Source organism: Thunnus thynnus, chromosome 17, assembly GCF_963924715.1.
Source record: "Thunnus thynnus chromosome 17, fThuThy2.1, whole genome shotgun sequence".
Lineage (NCBI taxonomy): Eukaryota > Metazoa > Chordata > Actinopteri > Scombriformes > Scombridae > Thunnus > Thunnus thynnus.
The window spans coordinates 21612759-21634832 of NC_089533.1; positions in this window are offsets into that span (position 1 = coordinate 21612759).

A 22074-nucleotide genomic window follows, 5' to 3' on the forward strand; every position below is an offset into this window, starting at 1 on the left:
TATTTTTTCACATTTTTTTTCATTTCATAAACTTAAATGTTTAAACAGTTAATCAAGAAAATAATCAGCAGATGAATCAATAATAAAAATAATCCTTAGTTGCAGTCCTAATCCGGTGTTTGAATGGCATTTTTTAGTGTCTAATCAAAGCAGTTTTCTTTGTAACAGTCATTCGCTCCATCTGGAGTTTCACAGTAAAGAGCGGCAGGAAAGATAAGACAAAGGTGATAAAATATGAATTAGAAATTAATGTTTTTCATAAATATATAATATTCATGAATTCTGACTGTCACAGAGCATTTATGATGCTTCAGTGTGTTTCGTTCACCTCTCTGCATGCTGGTGGGTTTGCAGACAGAAAGAAATCTGACCCTAAAATATAATCTAATCGGGGGTAATCTCTCCCTGTCTCTCTCCTGCAGTCTGGATAAATCCAATCTTCAGACAGTACATCTTCAAACAAATCAAATCTCAATGTCATTTCTGCTCCAGAATCACACTCTAATATGATCATGGGACTTGGTCTGATGTAGTTTTCCCTGCAACATAGACACGCAAAAATATTTATTTCTGTTGTGTTACAAAAGCTTAATTATAAATCGGGTAAAGACATTTAGCTGCAACAAAAACACACCTTGAACAACAACATTAAACCTGGACTGTGAGGTCAAAACTGTGATTTAATGTCAGTTTCATCCTTTATACTTCTGCCAGCTGTTTAATGTTTCAGTCACCTGATTTTATTTTTAGAGATCTTTCAGAAAAAAACAGTAATTCATCATAAAAGTTCAGCTGTTTCAGTCCGTATGAACAACATTTGCATCATCTGTGATTTTAGTAGCTGATGGTTTAGAAGCAGATTCACCTTCAAGACGGTGATCCAGCCTCTGCAGCCAACCTCTGTAGCATGACCGCATACTGCTCCTAAAATAAAAACTTATTTGGGATCGATTGGTGTTGTCTGGTGCAGCAGCATCAATAAGCTTTCTCTCCAAAGTGCAAATCCCTCACATCATCCTGTGCCAAACTGCAGCATAAATGAACTAAGAGGAACCAAATGAGGATCCGAATTGATTCAGGTTTGTTGTGGGATTAACAGACCGTCAACACTCTCAGCGCTCCACTGTGAGTCTGTTAGCTGCTCAGGAAATGCCGTCCTCATTACCAAAATCCTCAACACAATGAACTGGAAGTGTTCGCTTCCCACGTGGTCATATCCATTTTGTAAATGTCTGTCAGTATCTCCAAACTAACAGGTGTCCATTCTGTCAAAGTCTGTCTGTCAATCTGAATCTGGAGTTTTGTTTTCATGTGGGAAACATGTGGCAGCTGGATGTGTGATTAACTGTGCTTCTTCTGAAGTCTCCACCAGCCACAGGCAGTGGGTTTTTGAGCAGGAAGAGGCTTTCTCACAGTTATTGAAAATATCTGATGAATCCAGAGTGACTACAATAGATCTCCCAATTATCTTTTTTTGCTTTATCTCAATAAATTGGTTTCTATGAGCCTAAACACAACAGAACAGCTTAGAGGCAGCTGAGAAGTACACGTAAAGAATGAATCTTTAATACTGAATCGTTAAACTGAACTGACCCAATCAGTAAGAAGCTTTTAGCAGTGGAGCTGCTCACTGGTGTCTGAGAGCTGTTGTCAACTCAGCTGTGATTTATAATAAGTTACTGCCTGGTTAAAAGCTTATTGAAAGACAGTGAAAGCCATATAAATGATCATGATCTGACTTCTCTGTTGCAAATAGTTGGCTGCTGAGCTGTTAGCCTTGTAAACAGTGCTTGTAAAGTTTTGTACTGAACGTAACAGCTTGAATCAGCAACAGACTGAATGTTCAACTGAACTGAAGACAGTGAGAGTTAGTGCAGAACATCGCAGCAACAAGAGAGGTGATAGATTCACTAACTGATGTACATACTGACGTGCATTGAACAGCTTAGTTTAGGGTAAAAGTGAGCGAACTACACTGTCAGTGACTATGAATCTTCAAACTAAACTGAACTAAGTGATTCGAATCAGCAAAGTGATTCGTAATGTTCACATCTGAGCTGAGCCAGTGACATAGTGATCAATATACACCTGCCAGTCAAACAAATCAACACGGGTAAAAACATTCATGGGGAAATGACACTGAGAGATGCTCTGATCTCACCCAAACACACTCCTGCACACATGCATACACACACAGACACACACACACACACACACACACACACACACACACTGGAAAGAAGGATTCTGGCCCTCCTGGTCAAAAGGAAGAGGGGAGGGAGAGAGGGAAGCTGTCTTTGTTCACAAGCCGAGCTTTGAGGATGGTTGCTATGGAGACCAGCCTCAAATCTGTTGGTTGATGAAGGGCAGGCAGTCTGCTGCAGCGAGCAAGTGCACACACACACACACACACACACACACACACACACACACACACACACACACACACACACACACACACACACACACACTGACACACTGACACACTTGCTGCACTCACAACACCTGCAGACGGAGCAGCACTGCAGCACTGCGTCAGAAGACACAAAACTGACCAATCAGCATCCTTTTTCATCACACACCTCTGAGCTTGGGCCAATCAGAGCTTCTTTTTTCACTGCTGCGTTACATTGTCCACCAATCAGGAAACATCTTTCCAGATGTGGCTAGAAAATATGGCCAACCAAAGGCCAGATTGTGAGTTTTTATTGAAATGGGGAGTCCAGCCATGTTTTTTTTTAAGTAGAGTCTAATTAATTTAAAGGCCAAAATTTCCCTATTTATTGTTTTTGACTGCAGCTATGGAGATATTGTTGTAGCCTTTAGTCATGACTCATAAACTTGATTGAAACACAATAAAGAGGCATTTGAAAGAGTGAGAGAGAGGAAGACAATGAAGTAGAAACGTCGACTGTATATTTCCCTGAGGGAAGAAGGAAATGACCAGAATGGGAAAGGAAAAGGAGAGCGAGTGGTGTGAATATGGGGTGGAGAGAGAAGTGGAGAGCTGAGGGGGATCTGTGCCTCTCCTTTGACCTATATTCACTCCATCAGTCATTACAATACCAAACTGTAGAAATTATTGTGCAATATGCAGGCGTGCATACGTGCATACAAATGTGTCCAGAGTGTCCTTGGTCTGCATGTCTCATATCGGGTCAGCTGGGATTGAATCAGATTTAAGCCGACAAGTTCGAGCTTTGGCTGGTTCAGGATGGTGATACACAGCAAAATGATTATGAAAAAACATGTAGGGTGAAGATCTGTGTCACCTCTTCTGCATTAACCTAAATTTTACGGCAACCATTGACCAACTAAATGGATGCAGCCTGATCGGCGTCAGTAGTGTGTTTCATTGGTGATGGGTCTATATGTGGGTGAGGCCATCAGACATCATGTCATGATCTGTCCCGCTCTGGTGCTCCGGTCACGCAGTAAATCATGTGACGCTGCTTCAGGTACATGACACAAATATCTCAGTGTTTCCATAAAAGTGTGAAATTCTGATTATTTCTCAGTGTCCCATCACTGCTCACATGTGATGGGTTCTAGTGAGGGCAGCAGATGACCTGATGGTTTTTTGTACTTATCCCTGATTACAGCTGGTGTTTCTATTGATTGTATTGATCATTTACATAATGGCACATGTCCTGAGACAGCCTCTCTCTGTCTCTCTATCTCTCTCTCCCTCTCCTCTTTGTCTGGTTGTGATGGTCAATGTTTATTCACAAAGAAGAAGACAGAGAACAAAAGAAAAGTTTGGCAGGAAATCTGTGTGGCTCCTCAAGAGTTATTTAAATCTAATTTAAACTCTTTTTATTTGGTATAAAAAATCAGTTGTGACAGCCCTGATTTGGGCTTCTCAGACCCCTTCCAACTGGGATCAGGCAGGTCTCTTGTAATCATTTTGTGCCCTGTAGCAAGTGAGAATCATCTGTTAAATCTCAAAAATGTCCATGATAGAAGTTGGCAAAGGCCAAAAGGCAAACATTACCCAAGAATATCAAATCAAATCTGCCATAAAAGCTAATTCATGCTTTCATCTCAAGTATGCAAGATTACTCTAATGCACTTTTCACTTGCCTTCCTTAAAAAAAGCTCATTGATGGACTAAAACTTATTTAAAATTCTGCTGCTAGACTTCTGTCCAGAGCTGAAAAGTGGAAGCATTTAACTCTGGTTTTCCTCTTTTGCCATTGTGGGTTTGTTAGATGTTCACTCAGTCATAAGAAAATTATGCATCTTTTGTTTTTTTAAACCACATTAACTGATTGGCCACATTTGGTGAAGCAGAAACAAGTTGTGAACACAACATTACACATCATCACTTTTTAAGCCGATATGTAGAACTTGTTAGCAAACAGTTGCTAATTTCCAAATCCAACAGTTACTGAGCAACATTATCATTCATTTCCAGTTGTGTTTCTGTCCACGACGTGATGAATGTAAGTCCGAATGTAAGTCTCTCTTAGCTCTGTTTTTGGTCTCTACCAACTCCTGAGGGAAATATCTGGCTCTTTAGCCTCTAAATGTTCCACTATGTTCACCAGCTAGTCACTAACTGCTAGTCTGCTGTTTGGTGATGAGCAGGTTGTGTATAGTGGGTTTTTAGAGCTTTTTCTCTGAAAACAACTTCCTGCTGCATCTGAAACAATGCTGTGAGAACGCTGAGAGTGAACCAAAACACTAAAGTTGCGGGCCAGACAACTAAACAAACTAAACAATGAGCTGAGACTCATGACGCCTCTGACATCAGACATTGTCATTTCAGAAATTGTTATTATAAAAAATATAAATTATAGCTGCTTTAAACTTTACTTTGTCCCCAAGGGATGATTGACCATTCCCTAACATTAAGCCTTAGTTACTGTTACTACACTTTTCAAGCTTTCCATTGTAGTGCAGCACATTTGCAGTTTTCAATGGTAAAGGTGGCAGATTTAACACTCAAAAATTACATTAATTTTTGAAATATTTGTTTCTCCATTTCACCGAGAAGTGAAAAAAAGACAGGGCTCTTATTTCTAGCCGGCAACTGTGGAATTTATCAGCTGAAATAACTGTTGCTAATTTTATCAACTGTAGATGAAGCTTTGGCAAAAGTTCAAGAATGAAGATCTCTTCCCTTATGTTCTGCCTATATTCCAATGTGGGTGGATGTCTGTTTCCTCCTGTTCTGACGCTCTCTGTCACTTCAATTTTCCCACACTGTCAAAATCTCTTCATTCACAATTCTGACATCACCTTACCTGACCAATGATCTTTCTGCCAGCGTTCCTCAAGCCAATCAGTCCCCAGACGCTGTTCTTTAAATATCACTGCTTTTCTGCCATTCTATCTTTCAGACATACACATACCACCCCCCTCCCCCCCCCCATCACCACCATGACCTCCATGGTATCCAGGGGGACTCATCCAAAGGTTTTCATCAACCACCTGCTGACTCCACTCCTCCATCACCAGCGTCTAGACCCTGGGGGGAATCCTGTCCTCTCTCCTATCTTCATATACGCCTAATGAAGATTTTTCACATCAATGGAGTCTAATCGCTAAAACTCTTTCTGTCACTAACATCAATAAATATTGTTAAACACTTCCAATTGATCTCCCCTTATTGAACCCTAACCCAAACTGTGGGATATCATTCCCAAGGAAATTAGTTAGCATTTAAAACTAGTAATATTTCTGTATATTGAAATGTTGCCTGTCTCTGTATTACTGTTTAGTATTTTACTTGACAACTATGTCACTTTGTACCTATTTTTCATTTCACCTATTTTTATTGTGAAGCAAGTTAAGCTGCATTCTTTGCACGTATCGATTATTAACACAGTTATTACCATTTTATTCACACTTGAGCCTTGTAGAAAATGTTACATAAATGTTACTCAAGGTCTTGTGTATGGCTGTATGAGTGTGTGAGATGTGTGTGCTAGTGTCTCTTGCAATCACTGAGGAATGTGTGTGTTTGTGTGTGTGTGTGTGTGTGCGTGCAAACAGCTGCAGCCCTACCAAGGGCCTCCTCTCCACCAACAAAGAGCTGGAAGCTGCTGGAGCCACTGGGTAACCCCACACACTCCCCTCCTTGCCTTCGACTCCATTCTCCCCACAGCAGTCAGGTCAAAGGTCAGTATGTGTGTATAGCCGTGTGTGTGTGTTTGTGTGCATGTGTGCTTTGGGGGTGCCTCCAGTTTCACCACCCGCTTATTGTCATGGCAACAGCAAAGCAGTCGAGCCAGTTGAGAGCAACTTCATAGCTTCTCCCTCTGTTTAACACATTATGAAGTGTGTGTAGCTGTGTGTGTGTGTGTGTGTGTGTGTGTGTGTGTGTGTGTGTGTGTGTGTGTGTGTGTGTGTGGCCATAACGCCTGTAGCCGACAGAAAGATATAGGTCAGTCAAGAGAAACAGAGCAGTGAGGCATGAGTGGGGCACTGAAGGGTGTGTGTTTGTGTGTCTGCACATTTCTCTGAGTGTGCTTCTATGTTAGTGTCATATATATGTTTGTGTGTGTGTTCACATGTCTGTGTGTGTGATAGCATGACGGTCAACTGTGTATGCGACTGTCACATCATCTCATTTTCATCTCCCCCATCCCCCCACAGCAGACACGCTGACTTTTGCAGGAGATGAAACAAGACACTGATTTCCCTTTCATGAGCATCTACATGCGCACTCTTTGTGTGTGTGTGCGTGTGCATGTGATCTTGAATTGATTGTGGGCCCTGATTGGCGCCTCCAGCACTGACTACAGGGAAATTTGATCAGGACACCACTAAAAATACTTCTTCCTGCCTCTCAGCGAGGGTGTGACATCACATCCTGCCCTTATGAATGAACACTGTTGCTGTGATCAGTAGCCTGAGTATCCCTCCTTCCTTCCCTGTTTCCTTTCTATTCTTAACACCTTGTGTAGCTTCTTTGATTTCTGAGACTGTAAACAGCTTCAAAGTATTAACTTTTTCAGCATCTTTAAGACGAAATGGAGTTTCTGTCCTACTGACAGTATCATGTGACGATGCTCAAGAAATAGATTTGGTCAATTTATTTAAAGATGAACACATCTTAAAGCTGTATCAGTTTATTTCTTACCAATGTGGGAGCAGTTGTAATCATAACATTGACATTTTATCAACCTTAAGTTGTTGTAGCTAATGTGTGCGCAAAGAGTTGGCTATTTACATATCCAGCAGATATGGAGTAAAATTAGCATTTATTTGAAGTAGTGTTTCTGGCCACTTAATGAATGTAAGTCATTTTGGCCTCCTCCTGGTCCCCACTAACTCCTGAGGGCTCTTTAGCTGCTAAATGCTCCACTATGTTCACCAGCTAGTCTTTCTGAGTCGTTGATCTGTCACTGACAACAGCTGCCTGCTGCTGTAATGAAGTGTTGAAAAAGGTGACAGTGAACCCAAACAATAAAGCTGTGGGCTTTAAAACCAAAACAATAAGCTGAAAGATGCTAAAACGCTCTGTAGCACTGATGGGAAACTGCACAGTGATGCGTATCAAAAGACCACACAGGTGATCTTTTACAATCATAATATCAAAGTTTTGATATTCTTGGATTTTAAACCTGTTCAGCTTGTATAAACTCTGCATATTAATAATTAATAGATGCATGGCATATGGACAACAACACCTGTAGACCATCCAGTATTTAGCTTTAATGTTGCACATTGTAACAACAATACACCTGCACCTTGTCCTTGTATTACTGTATTACTGTACTACTATGGAAGTAGTAGTAACATTGTTTTTATCTGCATTGCATTATATTACTTATATCACTATTACTAAATTGTTATTGTCATATACTGTATGTCATAGTATTGTATTATTAATGTATAGTGTGTGTATATTATATATACTGCACATATATTATATATAACACTATATTATGTATATTGTATTTATTATTCATACTCATACCCATATTATACCTATATATATATATAATTCCCACATCATGGTTGCTAGAGATGCACTACTGAGTTTTTTTTCAACTCATAATCTGAAGTATTGTAATTTATATATTGTATGTAGCTTTTTTTAATGTAATTTCTCTGATACCTTTAATTTATTAATTTGTTTTTGTCTACGGTATGCATATTTTTAATCAGTTTTCTTATCTGTTTTCTTATCTTCTTTTAGCCTGTGAGGAGATAAGATGTAAATTTCCCACTGGGGATCAATCAAGTCTTATCTTATCTTAAACATTATGTTGAGTTACTCTCAGGCCTGCTGCCTGCATGTAATCTTCCTCTGTCTCATCACTCATGGAGTCTAAAGGAGCTCTGTTGCTCCACCAACTGGTGGCAGCAGCAAACTGCACTGGTCAGAGCATCCGCCTACTTATGAATCAATTTCATGGTCACACGCCCACAGATCCACACTGGGAGCGACACATGTGTATCCACAGTGGTTGGAGACACACACACACACACACACACACACAGAGGGTATTTGGTTGAACTGGCAGGTGTTGCTGGTCATTGCCACCGCTCTCCTGCTGTATTCCCTGGGTCCCCTTCTTCCTTTCCCCCTTTCCCTCCTTCTCTCTCTCCTCAGCTTTTCATCTCTCTTTCTTTCTCTTCATGGGCAATAAGGAGTTTTAGATGCTAATGATATGCTCTAATTCAACAAAGGGTTAGAGGCCCCCTTAGAGAGCCTCTTTGGACACACACACACACACACACACACACACACACACACACACACATTTGTCGTTAAGCACAAACACCAGCTGTTCTCTGTTGGCCTCTTATTACACAGACCCCCTGAAAGATTTAGCTGCTCTGGTTCTTTTTCATTTTCCACACATACACATACATGCATATAATATACACATCTATAAAAACACACACACTTGTTGTTTAACAAGCATGAACAAAAGCTGACTCAAAGTGTCCATGTTTGATTCGTTTGAAATATATATGTCATTTTGTAGATTTTAGGGTGAAATGTAATCAATTTTACAGTATATTCTTTCTGCCTGTGTGAATAATTGATGATTGAGGACTGATAATGGAAAAGAGCATGTGTGTGACAGACACACACCATCTGCTGACATACACACATGCACACACCGTGCTATGACGCAGTCACTACCAACACACACACACACACACACACACACACACACACACACACACACACACACACACACACACACACACAGGGGGATCATTAACATCTGGCACAGATGGTCATCTTAAACACACACACTGGTCTTTGTGGGTCAAACCAGCTGGTCCACTGGTTTCAGCACAGTATACACACAGATACAGTACGTCTATCTCATAATAGAGTACATTACAACTTTACCTCTTTCCAAGAGTTTGTTTACAACTTGAATTTGCTAAATGTTTCCTTTAAAGAGACTTTTGGTGCTATGAAGACATTCTGGATCAAAATCACTTATTATTATTATTATTATTATTATTATTATTTAGAAGAACTTATTAGTTTACCTTTCCTACTAAATGGCCTCAGTGTGTTGACCACCACCTGTATGATGCACAGATTACTGATAAACTCTGCTTACTGGTGTGCCATTTTCAAACTTAAAGATTTTGTTTATACGATATCATACAGTAGTAGCAAATTAAGGTGGCAAAGCTGACCAAATTAAATGTAAAAGTTGAGTAAGTCTCCTGCATTTGAAAGCAGACTGCTCTCAGTTGTGCCCCTTCCTGCTAGAGGACAGAACTGCATGAGTGTGAGTGTTAGAAGAGCCTGAGTGAATCAAACCCAACCCTCCTTTTTCTGAACCAGAGCCCAGAGATATGACGTCAGATGTACAATATCACAAATACAGACCTGGAGTAAAGTATTATACGCTTCACTAATGGGTTCTAGTTTATTTTAAAGATGCAGTAACAGTTGTATCTTAATTCACATAGCAATCCATAACATCGCCCTGTATCTCAAACCCATACAATCTCCACAATATGTGCTTATTTGTTGCTGCAGCAACCAAATTCATGCACCAGGATATCCTTAAGATAAGTCTCCTCTTATCTTGAGCAGTACTCTTCAGCAACAAAAAAGCAAAATATGTCTACTACATATTGAAAAGTAGTATGATCTGGGATAACTCATGTCATATCAATCATTTTTACTTCCATTAAGGAGATTATGTTTTTGGTCTGTTGTGCTAGTTAGCAAGATATCTCAAAAAACTCCCTCTCTTGTCATGACATTTAATGGAAAAGAAAGGCCATGGGCGAAGGAAGAAGATATTCATTTTTGGAGCAGATCCAGCAATATTTTATGGGATTTTGTTACACTGGAAGTTAGAAACATACTAGCATATGCACCCCATTATTTTCTGGCACTGGATGTATTTTTGGGCTGGTCTGGATTGACAAGCAGATAAAATTTAAAAAATAAACCATTGAAATAACAATTTTAGAGTACTGTGCGTCCTTGGTAGAACTATATCCACACTTTGAGTGCTCTCTTTGTTGAGAATAGGTTTCATTTTTTTAAAGACTGGAATCTGAAACATAAACCTCCCTCTGTTTTATGAATCATCAGACTAAGTGAAGTGTTTCATTTTTCTTTTATAATGTCAGGCCCAGGAGTTTACCAAAACATCTTACATTGTGATGCTTCACTGCACTGTAGCCCCTTTCACAGTGTGATAGACTGAAGGGGAGTTTCATGCGTTGGGTATTTTCCTCTTTTAATAATTGATGTAAACAACAGCATGATTCCCCATCAAACTCCCCGTGCTTTACATCGAAAATGATACAGATGTGTTTTACAGGATTTTCCACTACATGAGCGGGACATTCAGCAGTATGACGTATGTCAGCTAGAACAAACAGATTACTAGTTTATCTGTGGTGATATATTGTGAAATTGGGTCACTCCAATGAGGAAGAATGAATGCCAAGACCCACACATACACACACTCGTCCCATGTCCCATTTCCTCTTAACAACAATGTGATCCCTTCACACACACACACACATAAAGGAACCACAGATACAAGTAAATTCTTTTACATAAAAAAAAACCTACAGTGTGACCAACCCAGTTATCCTTGTGTTACCAGAGAAACAGGAGGAAAACAGGACAGAAATGGGCCTGCCGCCTATTGTGTCACACACTTTCTGCTCACACACACATACATTAATTCTCTCAGGGTGTCTCCTATCCCTTATGTAACAGCTTGGTAGTATGTTCCGGGTTATCAGCTTACAATCAGATGAGCCAAGAAAGGCGTGACCCCCCCCCCTTCTCTCAATCCTCCATCTCTCTTTGTCCTTCTCTCTCCTCTTCCACGTCTTCCTTGTCTTTCTGATGTCTTATGAGCGTTCTGTAACACAGAGGAGTGTGTAAAACATACAACTGAATTAAAAAGAGACTGTGGAGGTAAACAAAGAAACTAGGGGAAGGCATGGGATGAAGGAAAAGAGAAAAACTATATCATCTGAGAGAGAAAAGTAGCTATCTAGAGGGAGTGAACGAGGGATTTACAGCAGGTCGGTGACCATGACCTGGCTCCTTAAAAGGCAATCCAGTCTAGGTGATTACCTGCAGCCTTCAGCCAATGACCGTGCAGAGAGTTGCCAACCTACGAAAGTCTAATCTCTCCTTTTTATTTGCCACCAAGGCCATATCTGGACACCTGGCACACACACACATGCACATGCACAAGCGCAGAACATTTTCATATCAGCAATACAAGCACATATAGGTGCAATTGACGGTTTCATGAAGAGTTTTTCACAGTTGCTTACACTGGATCTCTTCCCTGCACAGTTGATGTTCTGTATGTTGGTTGTGCAGGATCCAACTACGCGATGTGTGTGTGTGTGTGTGTGGTTATGTAACAGCGTGAGGAAAATGCTATGCCTCTTGACCTACATTTCGGGGGTTTGACTCCATCCCACTGCTTAGGGAATCCCACATAATTAGCTGCACCACACACATACACACAGATGCACTTATACACGCATGTACAGTACACACACTCATGCACGCACACACGCAAACATCTTCTCTTTAGTTTCTTTCTTTCCTAACCTCATCTCTTTTTGTTTCCTCTTCCAGAAAAACATTTTGAGTCAGTTCTTTAAAACAAGTGTTTCTACTTTAACCCTTTGACAGGAAGTGAATATGAGTAAAGAGGGAAGCGGGAGTGCAACGAGGCCACAGCTTGTGCAAATCTCTCTCAGTCAATGTAACAAAGCAGAGGGAGAAAAGAAGGTCTGGAAAGAGGGAGGGAAGGAGGGAGTGGTGTTTTATTTGGACAAACTACTTAACAGACCTGTTAACCAAGTCTGACACACACACACACACACATACAGATAGTGAAGTTAATTACCATGCCAGAGAAACATACCAAAGTCTAGGAGACTCCAAGACATGGCAAGGAGAGAGTGAATGCATGAATGGAGTCAATCTGAAAGAGAAAGAATTGAGGAGAACCGACCATCACATCACCTCTGGTTTTGTCTGGGACGTGTATGTCGGGCGAGGCTGTTAGGTCAGGGTTGGGGGAGGAGGAGGGGGTGGAGGGGACGGAGGAGGAGAAGGAGGAGGAGGGGATGTCGATGGGAAAGAGCAATGCCTGAGTCAGAGAAGGATCATGGAGGAATCCTCCTTATATCCACGTCTGTCTTTTTTTCTGTATCTCAGGCTCCTCTATTTCTCATTCTCAGCCGCTCCTTACTTATTCTGTATTTCCTCCTTCGTTCTTCCATACTTTTAACTCTTCTCCCTCCTCTCCGTGTCTCCTTTCCTCTTGCCGACTCTCTCCCCGACAAGTCCGCGGGTGGTGGTTAGGTGGTGGGAATGTACTGTGGAGCTGAGTCAGTGACGGCAGGGCTCGAAGGCCATGCACAGAGAAACAAACTGCCAGGGGAGGACAGCAGATGCCTGAATTAGAATCTGTTTATTAATTTCCTGTGGTACAGTGCTGCACAGCACATTCCTCAGATGATACAGGGACAGAGTTCAGATGAAGAATAGCTTCATTCAGATATTTTATGTCTACTTTATGTTCTCATGTTGCATGAACTCATTATTTTAATATTTATTTTGTGCAACTTTAACCATTCCAGTGACATGGCTCTGTAGATGACAATGTCAGTCTGTTGAAAAATCTCAACAACTACTAAATGGATTGGTATGAAATTTTGTATAGACAATTAGCTAATGATAACATGCTAACATGCTAAACTAAGATAATGAACATGGTAAATATTACCCGCTAAACATCAGTATGTTAGCATTGTCACTGTGATAATGCTGATGTTAGCATTTAGCTCAAAGCACTTCTGTGCCTAAGTACAGCCTCACTGAGCTGCTAGCTTGGCAAACCTTAAGGTGTCTAAAAAAGCCTAAAAAAAAAACCCTCAACTAAAGGCAGCTGAGAAGACATGGGTGAGACAAAAAAATGTGAGGAAATATGTTTTTGAGGGTTAATGTTGTAGCAAAAATAAATAAATGACAGACAGCAGGGCTCAACGTTTATGAAAACACTCAACTCAGGAAAATTTAAATGACACTAAAACAGGAACTCGCTGATGCTGTTGGCCCAGTTCGGAAAAACACAGAAAGGGTATGCTGATGACAGCTAAACAGCCTCGCCAGGCGCCTGTCCTCATGACTAACATGCACACTGACAGAGCAACGAGTACAAGTAAAGATGGTGCAGAGAGCCTCAGTTTGATACCAGATATGGTTTCTGCTACTCCACCAATGCCAGTGTCTGATGTTGTATAGTGGTGATATCTGAGCCTATACCTGTTGACTGTTAACCTTATATGGTGCCTTATCATGAACAAAGAGGAAGTTGCTAAGAAAAAAAGTGACAGCCTTGTGGTTTCAGTATAGGGTCGGCAGCTGTAGGAGGCAGCACAGGGCAGCATCAGTTGCAGCCCACACAGAGGCTTCGGCCATAGGAAGTGGCGTGAGTGCAGATTTTCTACTTCTTCTATTGTACATACATAGACACACGTATACATGTATAATAAAGCAAAGTTTCATGCCTCATACTAAACATAGCTATGACATAGATGATGTAAGCAGGAAGTGGGCTCTTTTATGTCTATGTTTCCAATAATTCAAAGACACATGTCTGGTTAGAACCCACCCACCTTTGTACTTTAGTAACTGACCAACACTCTTGCTTAAAGACCCCGCAAAGAGTTCACAATCCTTCATCATACACACACACACACACACACACACAAAGACACACAAAAGCGTGTTCTTCTGACTGAGAAGGAAATTGGAACGTCCTCCTCTGCAGTTTCCAGTTACTGAAACACGACTGAAAGAGAAGTGAAATCTCTCGAGTTGTGAATTCCCCTATAATCACACACACACACAAGCACACACATATGTGCACACACACACTCATAAGAAGGCACACTACAAAGAGACACAAAGATACACTGTTCATCACGGACACATTGATTCATAAATGAAAGTGGGTGCTTGCTAATTACAACACACACCTAATAGGACAAAACACAAATACACGCCTCCACACACACACAGTGACACACACATAATTTCACAATCCTTAGGGGGTGAAGCTGATTTCCTTGAGACAGCATCCCATGTGACCAGACTTGCATTCCTCAGATTGTTGTCATGTGACAAACTTAAAGATCTCCTTTTATGGACGTCAGCGTTAACAGAAGGGGGCGTGGCCTCACTAATACACACTCAGGTCAACAAATACATTCACACACACACCCACACACACACACACACACACACACACACATAGACACACACACACACTCACAACAAGAATGCACATTACTGTAGACACACACACACAGCATAACACCTCACACACTACTGCCAACTTGAACACAAACAGACCCACAGAGAAAGACAAAAGGGTTGAAGGAGTTGTGAAATCAGACTGGCAGCGCTGTCATCCTCCTTTAAGTCACAGCCACTTCACAGTTACAATCAGACTCCGGCGGCCTGCCAGTTTCAGACCAACTGCTGCATTACGTGACACTTGGATCAAAACACTGTATCCACTGCAACAGATATTTTTAACTTTTAGATTGATGCCAATGTTACAAAGCAAGTGGGGGGTAGAACTGAGGAAAAAGAGCTATTACAGGAAAAAGGTCAGTAACAAGACAACAACTAAAGCTCAGTGTTTTGCTCAAGGACAACTCAGCAGGTCGGATGTTTACAGAAAGGGGATATTAAATTTGGCTTAATTCATGATTCAAAACCAAGTAAGCGCATGATTATCACTGCTGTGATCGCCACAATAAACAGATCGTGCTGCAGTCCTGTCACTAAAAATGCCAACATCAAGAGTCACACGTTTGTTTGTCGATCATTTGTTTATTTCAGGTCTAGGTTTTTAACTTTCACCGTCACCAAAAGACCCACAGTTTATTATTGTATTGTCATAACCAGGTTTTATGTTACAGAGCCTAAAGGCATGTATTTGGTTGCTTGTAACAGGGCCATATAAAGGTATGACCAAATACTGGTCATGAATCTCACACTGAGACCCGTCCTCCCTTAAAAAACCAAAAGATCTATTTTTTAATACTTGGATTTTTCATATCTCATAGATTCTGTTAAAGGAATAGTACTTTTGTCTTTCTTGCTGGGTGTTCAAAGATTGATACCCCTCTCATATCTATATGATAAATATGAAGCTAACATCAGTAACCAGTTAGCTTAGCTTAGCACAAGACTCCTTTAGAGAGACTAGTAGGCTAATTTTGTTACCTTTGGATGGAGCCAGGCTAGGTGTTTACCCCTGTGTCCAGCCTTTATGCTAAGCTAAGCTAACTGGCTGCCAGCTCTAGCTTCATATTGACTGTACAGACCTGCTACTTTCTAGCAACTTCTATATTCACCTCTCTCTTTTGCTTTTATATCCTTTTGTGTCTGTGTGTATGTCTCTGTTTGGATGTTTGGATCTTCATTCATTTCTTCATTTTTATCTGCAGCTGAGGCGCGTCTGCTGGAGTTCACAGGCTCCGAGATGAACAGAGAGTTCTCTCTCTGTCTCACACTGACACATTACATCATGCTCATATAACAATCTGCTGCACAACACAGCACCATGTACTGCTGCGGCACAGCTCCAAGTGGACTTTGTCCGACCCTCGGCTGTAAAATAAAGCTAGTGTGTGCTGCACTAAGCTGAAAGATTGCTGCCATGAGTGATTTTAAGAGGCTTCCTGTTACACACTTCAAGCATACTGATAAGTCCAGCAGGTATGACTAATGAGCAACACACGTTTTTGAGTCAGTAGTGGATGCTAAGTCAGGAGAAAGAAAACAGGAGGAGGGGAGAAGACAGGGTGAAAAATGAGAATCTTACAGACAGAAAGTAGAGGAGGAGAAGAGAAATGTTTAAAAAAAAAAAAAGAAGGGATGACATGTAATAAACTCAGAGAAAAGATGGAGACGGATCGAAGGAAAGGTGTGGCAGTCTCTTATGAACTCTCTATAGGCTGCACATTTTGCTGCCGGTCTCTGAGCCGGCTCCCCGCTTCCTCTTTACCCCACTTCCTGCCTCTGCTGCTGGCCTATGCCCTTATATGGCAGCCACCGGCAGCCAATCAGCACTGTGCAGACAGCTCATTCAAACAGCGAGTGTGAGAGAAGAGTAGGGTGGGAACTGCAAACAGAAATGAATAGCATCGCACCGTACAAAACAATATAGCCCACTAGAACACAAACACACACACACAAACCTGCATGCTGGCTTAAAACAAAAAAGAGGTGTTACAATGCAACAAAGCAAAGCAACGCATGCAAACTTTACTCAGCGGTTCAGGGGCACCGGGTGCACGCTGCAGCACCGCATTGAAGTTGTTTTTGGTGGCAAACGGAGGGTGGGCTCTCGGTTACTATGCAGAGAGGAGAGGAGAGGAGAGGAGAGGAGAGGAGAGGAGAGGAGAGGAGAGGAGAGGAGAGGAGAGGAGAGGGGACGAGAGGAGAGGAGAGGAGAGGAGAGGAGAAGAGGATGTGGACAGAGGTATGAGTTGGCAAACACCTAAAATTCCTCTGTGTAACATTAAGACAGAAACAGGAACAGAGTGACAGAGAATGACACAGAGATATGAAACAATATGTAGAAGATGAGGAAACATAGAAATAACAGAGAAAGGAGAGTGTAAGGCGATGTTATGTAAGGAACGTCCAAACAGAGCCAACTGCCAAGGACTAGAGGCTAAAGTGCATGGGCGTGTGTAGGTGGCTAACTTCTCCCACAACATTCAAGCCATAGCTGAGGGGGCATCGGTGGAATAAGGAAGATCAGGAAGTAAGACCAGGGCCGGAGGCCAGTCAGAGGCTCCCAATTCCCAAAACAAGCCAATCAAAAGACCGGGAGCTTGTGAAATTAGCCAATCTAAAAAGAGAAGCCCTCCCACCAGACAGAGACAGATGGCAGAGGATAGATAAGCCTCCCTGGGTTCACCACCATGCAGGGGGCGAATAAGATGTGTGTGTGTGTGCGTGTGTGTGCGTCAGTGGGAGAGAGAATTAGATACAGATACAAGTCTTTCAGTCCTCTTAGCCTGAGCAGGATAGGGATGAAGTTTTCCTCTCATTTTGTACAAAAACACATGCATTCTATAAAATGCCCCCTTTTCTTTGAGTGGCCCTTAATGTATATTGAAGAGTGTGTGTGTGGTGTATGTTTTTGCATGCATTTCCAAAAGTGTAACAGTAAGCACATCAGGTTATCTACTGTGTACTGCTTTGGGTTCAATTCTGACATTTTTCTCTTTCTCTTTATGGTTGAGGTGATAGAGGCCGCTCTGTCATCACTGCCTGCTCTGCACGACACCTGAATAAAAAAACCTCACAACCTTAAAAGGCACCTCAGCTTCTGCTTTTGGCCAATAAGAGGACAGAGCACTGGGAGGAAGTGAGGTGGGTGTACAGGAAGAGGAAGAGAAGAAGAGGAAGACAGAGGGCCTGGTGTGTGTTCATGAGGAGCAGAAAAAAATAGACAACATTCAGAGGAGCAACACAGCCTCGAGCCCTGCATGTGGTTATTACGTTGGTTTGGCTATTACAGAAAGCTCTCTTTTTTTCTAACAAAAAGTCTGAAAACTGGGTTATACACTTCAAGCTCTTGATCAGATTGAACCATGATAATCATGTTCCACACTATTTTTCAAAGAGCAGCGAGATTCTCCAACGCAGCTTTAGACTTTGATCGATTATTAGCTGAAGACCTTTTGCATTAGCGTGTAGCCACCAGCGCTAACAAATCACATTTGTTTTAGAGCCAATGCCAGTAACTGTAGCGAGACCAACACAAGCTGTGACACACTTTTAAAACAGGAAGTGCCAAGCCTGTAAGTCAACTAAAACATGTTCAAATACTCACAACAACATGTGCTTTGTAATCTGCGCACTGCTATGAAAAAAAAAACAGGTGTGAACAATTCATTCAGAGAATTCATTCAAGTTTATACTTCCTAAGGTTTGATAAATGACATAAGATACTGATCAGGATGCCACGGTGGTGCGTGGCCAATAAACTCTGTGTGTGTGCGTGGGTGTGTGTGTGTGTGTGTGAGGTGGGGGTTGGAGTTAAGGATCCATTTGGGCCGTAAATGGGAAGCTAATCCAATCGAAGCACGAACAGGCCAGCTGGCAGGCACACACACACACACACACAGCTGGTAACTGGCCCGTGCCTTGGAGTCATACTGTCACCACGGTGACCCACGGATCAATGACGCTGCAGACAACCAATCTATTGGCTGTATCATGGTAGGAGGAGGAGTGTGGGGGGGTAGAGAGGAAGGAGGGAGGAGGTGAGGCAGGAAGGGGGTGAGGAGGGAAGAGTAGTGAATAGGGGTTTCCCCTCTCTGAAACTCTGACCAGTCACAGATGGCAAACAATAGGTCAGTCAGTCACTTTTCAACAGGCTGCAAAGACAAGAAAGAAAGAGAAGATGATGGTAATGCCTGCTTAGCAAAACGAGGGGAATGGACGAATGATGAGATAATAAAAGACAAACATGACACAGTGACTCAAAGACAAAATTTTGAATCACTGCTTCAAAAGCTAAATGCATGTTTCAACCTCTACGTGAGGAAAATCCCAAAATTGCTGCATTCAGCTTGACTTCACACACGTGCAGTGAAGCAAGACTGAAACTACTTTGGGCGATAAGAGAGATGCATTTCCAAGATGACATTAAACATTTCTCATCATCTTCCTCTCCTCTTTGTCTCTATCTTTACTCCACCCAGCTCCCATTTGATGGTTTTATGTCTTGCTCTCATCTCACCCGCAGTGTTTTCTAGCACTCTCGTGACATCCACATTTCCAGGCCTTTAGCTTTCAACCTCACTCAGGACTAATTGCAGCTAATGTTTTTTGTATTGAACTGCAGTCTTGCAGTCTAGTAGCAGTCAGACTCAAGGCAGCAGATGTTTTACTCTGTGTGTGTGTGTGTGAGTGGATAATAGATATAGTATTCATGCCCACCCCCTATGGCCGGCTTTACCCATTAGCAACAGGCCTGTCATGGTTCCTCCCCCCTCCCCCACAAACACACACCCACATACACACCAAAAATGCCCTTGTTTTTAGCCTCAGCTGCCCAGTGCCATGTACACAAAATATAAAATGCTCTTTATGATAAGGATGGCAGAAAGAGGAAGAAGAGGAGACAACATAGATGTAGAAGTAGAAGAGAGAGTGTGGTGGGAGTGAATTAGTTGAAGATGACCTTCTTAGGTTGAGAACAGAGAAAGTTGCAGCATCTTTACTCATAAGAGGAACAGGAAGTCATGATGGGATGGGTTTTGTAATTTGTAATGCAGGGAGTGGCCATACATGCTGCAAAAGAGATTGCTTGACACCCCTCCTGGCTGGCTGGTTACCTTATTTGAAGAGAAAAAAGTGAGGCGATGACGTCACACGAGGGTGTCACAACAGCGTCAATTCAGTGGTAAACACTGAGACTACACAGAAACACATGCATGCTCAAAAACACACACATATGGATACTTTGTGAGGTTGTGTGCGTGCGTTTCCGTCATTAAAATGAGGATTTGTTTCTCATAACTGAGAAGACATGGGGAGTGAGACGTCAGCAAAGAGTCAAGTCTGTTGTATGACCCTCAAAGCACACACAGTCGGATAAGTGACTACTGAGCTTTTAATTACTCATACGCATGCTGTACTTGCACTGTCATCAAAGATAGCATTTGCTTACGATTGGCAGTTGTCATTTCAAGTTCTTTGACCTTTGTATTACACACATATATAAACACACGTGCAACAGTGGTCCCTTGGTTACTGATTGACTTATCACATGGCCATGGTGATGTCAATCACAGGCAACACATCAGTGAGATAGATCACCTGTTGTTTACTCATATTACATAAGTCAAAGCTATGGCAGGTGGTAAACACATAATGACTTAATAATGGAGAGTTGTAGTTTATTTCCACTACTGGACAGCTGATTTAGTGCCCATATCCATTATTCTGTATGTCATGCATGATTAGATTTATTCACTGATAAACAAGCTGGATTTAAAAGGAATAAGTTGACAATCTGGGATATGCTTATTTGCTTTTTTGCCAAGAGTTAGATGAGAAGATTGATACTACTCTCATGTCTGTACGGTAAATATGAAGCTGGAGATAGCAGCTAGTTATCTTAGCATAACATAAAAACTGGAAACAGCTACCCCGACTCTGTCCAAAGGTATCAAATTCACCTTTAATGCTCACTATTGAGCACGTTATATCTAGTTTTTTTTCAACACACATGATATTTTATGAGCTGTGAGATGCTGGTTAGCTTTTTTTTCCATTTTGGACAGAGCCAGGCTAGCTGTTTCTCCCTGTTTCACGGCTTTATGCTGAACTAAGCTAACCAGCTGCTGACTGTAGCTTCATATTTAGCATACAAACATGAGTCATCAAACTCTCAACAAGAAAGTGAATAAGCACATTTCCCAAATATGTCTAACTATTCCTTTAAGGCACCAGAGACAGAACATACTTCTTGGGACGCAAGTAGCCACTGGCGATTGAGAAAAGTCAAGATGAATGATTCAAATGAGGTAATAGACCATTACTTAAATGGAAAATAAATGGGTTGTGTTGCTGGAAAAGTGGCCCACAAACATTTTCACCAAATGCTGTTAGTGTGACGTGTCCTTCAGATGCATAGCTCACACAGACAAGGATCTGATGCCTAAAGCAATGTTCTGACATGCATTCAATCCAACATGCTGATACATGTAAGTTGTAATATTCCAGTTCGAGCACTCAGCCTCTTGTCTCAAAGAAAAAATATGAGTGGTAACAAGAAGCACTGAAAGGTAGACACCTAAACAATTCACCTTACCAACTGGCTTCCATTTAAGTTGCTGAACATCCTTTTGAAGGTACAGACAAGGTGTTTTTCCAAAGGGGACACAGCATTTACAGCTAAATTACAGTAATTCTCTGCCCCTCCCTAACTCTCCCTGACTTCTAAATCACAGGTTAAAGCCCCGAACTTCCACTTGTTGCTCTCGTTAAAGTGTCTCTTAGTTTGACAAGTGGTCTATTTAGACATCCACTACTCAAAGTAATGGTCATTATACACAACACCTCAAGTGTCTCTGTATAAACTCCTGTCTGGTTGAAAAATCCTCCAAAAAATTCATTAGGTGGCTTTACTGAATAAGGACCTTGGCAGCAAGGCCCAGGTTCAGAGAGTCTGCATTATGCTGGCAGTCGGGGTGTAAACACACACACACACACACACACTGTTATGACACATGAGAGGAGACTTCCCAGGACACTATTCCAAGCACTTGGCTAGTAGAAATTCCCACAGAAGAGCGTTGACAACACACCACTTAACCAGAGACCTCTCACTTACTACCAGCGAGCCACACAAACAAACATAAATACATGCATATCCAAAGTCCTGCTTACCTAAGTGGACTGACAGTGATACAGAAACAGAGTGCGAGTTTATTTCTGGTCTTGTTTTACTCTTCATTCAGGAGTACATGAATAAGAATATGTCATGTCATTACATTTTTTTCACCTGAATCAAGGTAAGCTGAGCCGGAACC